Source organism: Schistocerca americana, unplaced genomic scaffold, assembly GCF_021461395.2.
Source record: "Schistocerca americana isolate TAMUIC-IGC-003095 unplaced genomic scaffold, iqSchAmer2.1 HiC_scaffold_124, whole genome shotgun sequence".
Taxonomy (NCBI): domain Eukaryota; kingdom Metazoa; phylum Arthropoda; class Insecta; order Orthoptera; family Acrididae; genus Schistocerca; species Schistocerca americana.
In genome coordinates, this window is record NW_025725308.1 from 252501 (window position 1) to 257500 (window position 5000).

At 59.4% G+C, this 5000-nt stretch overlaps 1 pseudogene; it reads left to right on the forward strand.

The window, feature by feature from the left end:
* LOC124563793 overlaps window positions 1–5000 on the forward strand; it is a 7768-nt pseudogene that overhangs the window by 537 nt on the left and 2231 nt on the right.

The window sequence follows — 5000 nt, forward strand, 5'->3', positions numbered from 1 at the left end:
GGCGGGGTCGTGTCCGGTTGCCTTTCCACTCGCCGCGGGGTGGGGCCGTTCCGGTGTGCGGTGGGCCGCACTTCTCCCCTAGTAGGACGTCGCGACCCGCTGGGTGCCGGCCTACGGCCCGGGTGCGCAGCCTGTCCTTCCGCGGGCCTCGGTTCGCGTCTGTTGGGCAGAGCCCCGGTGTCCTGGCTGGCTGCCCGGCGGTATATCTGGAGGAGTCGATTCGCCCCTTTGGGCGCTCGGGCTCCCGGCAAGCGCGCGCGGTTCTTCCCGGATGACGGACCTACCTGGCCCGGCCCCGGACCTGCGCCGCTGTTGGCTCGGGATGCTCTCGGGCGGAATAATCGCTCCCGTCAGCGGCGCTTCAGCTTTGGACAATTTCACGACCCGTCTTGAAACACGGACCAAGGAGTCTAACATGTGCGCGAGTCATTGGGCTGTACGAAACCTAAAGGCGTAATGAAAGTGAAGGTCTCGCCTTGCGCGGGCCGAGGGAGGATGGGGCTTCCCCGCCCTTCACGGGGCGGCGGCCTCCGCACTCCCGGGGCGTCTCGTCCTCATTGCGAGGTGAGGCGCACCTAGAGCGTACACGTTGGGACCCGAAAGATGGTGAACTATGCCTGGCCAGGACGAAGTCAGGGGAAACCCTGATGGAGGTCCGTAGCGATTCTGACGTGCAAATCGATCGTCGGAGCTGGGTATAGGGGCGAAAGACTAATCGAACCATCTAGTAGCTGGTTCCCTCCGAAGTTTCCCTCAGGATAGCTGGTGCTCGTACGAGTCTCATCCGGTAAAGCGAATGATTAGAGGCCTTGGGGCCGAAACGACCTCAACCTATTCTCAAACTTTAAATGGGTGAGATCTCCGGCTTGCTTGATATGCTGAAGCCGCGAGCAAACGACTCGGATCGGAGTGCCAAGTGGGCCACTTTTGGTAAGCAGAACTGGCGCTGTGGGATGAACCAAACGCCGAGTTAAGGCGCCCGAATCGACGCTCATGGGAAACCATGAAAGGCGTTGGTTGCTTAAGACAGCAGGACGGTGGCCATGGAAGTCGGAATCCGCTAAGGAGTGTGTAACAACTCACCTGCCGAAGCAACTAGCCCTGAAAATGGATGGCGCTGAAGCGTCGTGCCTATACTCGGCCGTCAGTCTGGCAGTCATGGCCGGTCCTTGCGGCCGGCCGCGAAGCCCTGACGAGTAGGAGGGTCGCGGCGGTGGGCGCAGAAGGGTCTGGGCGTGAGCCTGCCTGGAGCCGCCGTCGGTGCAGATCTTGGTGGTAGTAGCAAATACTCCAGCGAGGCCCTGGAGGGCTGACGCGGAGAAGGGTTTCGTGTGAACAGCCGTTGCACACGAGTCAGTCGATCCTAAGCCCTAGGAGAAATCCGATGTTGATGGGGGCCGTCATAGCATGATGCACTTTGTGCTGGCCCCCGTTGGGCGAAAGGGAATCCGGTTCCTATTCCGGAACCCGGCAGCGGAACCGATACAAGTCGGGCCCCTCTTTTAGAGATGCTCGTCGGGGTAACCCAAAAGGACCCGGAGACGCCGTCGGGAGATCGGGGAAGAGTTTTCTTTTCTGCATGAGCGTTCGAGTTCCCTGGAATCCTCTAGCAGGGAGATAGGGTTTGGAACGCGAAGAGCACCGCAGTTGCGGCGGTGTCCCGATCTTCCCCTCGGACCTTGAAAATCCGGGAGAGGGCCACGTGGAGGTGTCGCGCCGGTTCGTACCCATATCCGCAGCAGGTCTCCAAGGTGAAGAGCCTCTAGTCGATAGAATAATGTAGGTAAGGGAAGTCGGCAAATTGGATCCGTAACTTCGGGATAAGGATTGGCTCTGAGGATCGGGGCGTGTCGGGCTTGGTCGGGAAGTGGGTCAGCGCTAACGTGCCGGGCCTGGGCGAGGTGAGTGCCGTAGGGGTGCCGGTAAGTGCGGGCGTTTAGCGCGGGCGTGGTCTGCTCTCGCCGTTGGTTGGCCTCGTGCTGGCCGGCGGTGCAGGATGCGCGCGCCTGCGCGGCGTTCGCGCCCCGGTGCTTCAACCTGCGTGCAGGATCCGAGCTCGGTCCCGTGCCTTGGCCTCCCACGGATCTTCCTTGCTGCGAGGCCGCGTCCGCCTTAGCGTGCTCCTCCGGGGGCGCGCGGGTGCGCGGATTCTCTTCGGCCGCCATTCAACGATCAACTCAGAACTGGCACGGACTGGGGGAATCCGACTGTCTAATTAAAACAAAGCATTGCGATGGCCCTAGCGGGTGTTGACGCAATGTGATTTCTGCCCAGTGCTCTGAATGTCAACGTGAAGAAATTCAAGCAAGCGCGGGTAAACGGCGGGAGTAACTATGACTCTCCAAATGCTCACATGATGCGTCATATACGGATCCTCTCGGTCCACTCCTTAGCATCCTAGTGGTGTTGAGTGGGCGATGGTTCGCTTAGCCTCTCGGTGGGAAATCCTAGCTCTGGCCTTCACGTGGCGGGGGTCGTGAGAGGTTCTAAGGAAGGTTATGCCTTGGCATAAGTCTCCCAAAGTTCCTCGACCAACAGAGCAGGGTGTGTTTAGGGTACGGGGGTTGCCTCCCCTCGTGCCTTTGCTCCAGCTGGCCCAACAACAAGAAGTAAACGTGGTACCAGGCCTCCCACTGGAGCGCCTGTGCCAGCTGATGAGCCACCCAGCCAGCCAACCGATGCGGGTCGAGCGCCGCTCCCCATAGTCTGCCCCGATTGCTCGCGGTCTTTTTCCACCAAGACCGGGCTCGGTGTTCATCGGCGCCATGCTCATCCATCTGCAGTCAACGCGGAGATACAGACGGGGAGGAAGAAGGCCAGGTGGTCTGAAGAAGAACTCTTGCGTTTGGCCCATGCCGAAGCAACCCTGACCATCCACGGTTGCAAGTTCTTTAACCAGGAACTCGCCAAGGCCTTTCCTGCTCGAACGCTGGAGTCCATCAAGTGCCAGCGTAGGACGAAGTCCTATCGGGACATGGTGGCAAGGTTTGTCGCCGAGCTCCCCAGTAGTGCTCATGGTTCTCATGACGCTGCGGCTGAGCCTGGTGACGGATCCCCTGTACCACACGTTCCACCTCAGGGGGATAGCGTTGACCTTGCCATCTGGTCCTTTGTTTCTGGACTCCCTCCATCGGGCCGCCGATTTCGCTCTCTGGACGCTCTTCTGGCTCTTGGTCCTACCACTAGCCGGGACACTATCCGAGCAATGTTGCTACCTGCTCTGGATGAGTTAGGGAGCATGGAACCAGCTGTCCATCAAGCTGCAAACGTACGGATTCAACAGCCTCCAGAGCGGAAGCGTGCTCGACGAAGGTGGGAATATGCAGTGGTCCAGCGTGCCTTCAAGAAAAATCCGGCACGTTGTATCAACGGGCTCCTTGAGGGCACTCTTCTGCATCAGCCCCCGTCCATCCCGGGGCTGATTGAGTATTGGACAGACCTCTTTGCCCCACCTCGTGTCAGGTCTCGGCCTCCCCGGGGTGAGGGCCTGTCCGACAGGCTGTTGCCGTTCTCAAAGATGGTACCCTTCCACAAACTATGGGCTCCCATCACTGCGGAAGAAGCGGCTACTGCCCTACCACCTCGAAGCTCCGCTGCAGGCCCAGATGGTCTTACACCGGCCCAATTACGTCGCCTTCCCCGGGAGGTTTTTCTTAAAATCCTGAATATCCTTCTCCTTTCCCGTTCCCTTCCATCCCGTCTCCTTCAGGCCAGGACCACCCTGCTCCCCAAGAGGACCGCCGCAGCATCCCCTGCTGACTTCCGTCCGATTACAGTGTGCTCGGTGCTAACCAGAGCCTTCCACAAGGTTCTGGTTGGCCGCCTTATGCGCTTCTGCACTTTGGATGGTCGTCAGCGGGCTTTCATCCCTCAGGATGGGATGCTTCATAACACCTTTATCCTGGATCTGGCGATGACTCAGGCGCGGAGGGCCGCCGGTTCGCTGTACTTGGCGTCCCTGGATGTGTCAAAGGCCTTCGACTCGCTTGCCCATGGGGCCCTTGGCCCTGTGCTGAGGGCCCATGGCCTGCCGGTCGAGTTCGTTGACTACATCCAGGGGTGCTATGGGGCGGGATCGACGGTTATCTGCGCTGGTGGGAAGTCGTCCGATCTGGTGCGGCCTTCGAGGGGTGTTCGGCAGGGTGACCCTCTGTCCCCCATCCTTTTTAACATGGCTGTAGACATCCTCTTATCCCGTCTCCCTGAGCATGTTGGGGCACGCATTCTCGGACGGCGAGTAAATGCTGCTGCATTCGCCGACGACCTCCTGCTGTTCGCCGAGACTCGTGATGGATTGCAGGAACTTCTTACCATCGCCACGTCGGCCTTGGGTGACCTCGGCCTTGAGGTCAACCCACGAAAGTGCTTCTCTCTCGCCCTGGTGTCATCAGGCCGGGAGAAGAAGACCAAGGTCGACGAGACAGTCATCTTTCGTGCTGGTGTCCAAAACATTCCAGCACTGGCGATGGAAGATACATTTAAGTATTTGGGACTGCAATTCACCACCGGCGGACGAAGTTTGTTCCATCCTCGGCGGGAGGTCGAGAAGCAGCTTGACATCATTAAGCGTGCTCCACTAAAGCCTCAGCAGAGACTGTATTCCCTTCGGTCCGTAATCCTCCCGGGTATTTACCATGGTCTGGCCTTGGGGAGAACTCGTCTGGGGGCCCTCACATCCCTGGATGTCTGTGTGCGGGCAGCGGTTCGAACTTGGCTGCGTCTCCCAGCGGATACACCTGTTGGATACTTCCATGCCCCAATAACTCATGGGGGCTTGGGGGTTCCATCAGCCCGCTGGCTTGGTCCACTTCTTCGAAGGAGGAGGCTGGCGAAGATACAGGGTTTAGGTGTGGCTGTGGACGATTCTTCCCAGGACTTGCTGCGACGTGAAATCTGCCAACTGGACAACGCCTTGCAATGGCGTGGGGACGTGATTAAGTCCAGTTACCAACTGGGCCGGTGTTGGGCCGAGCGCCTCCACTCCTCAGTCGATGGCTCTG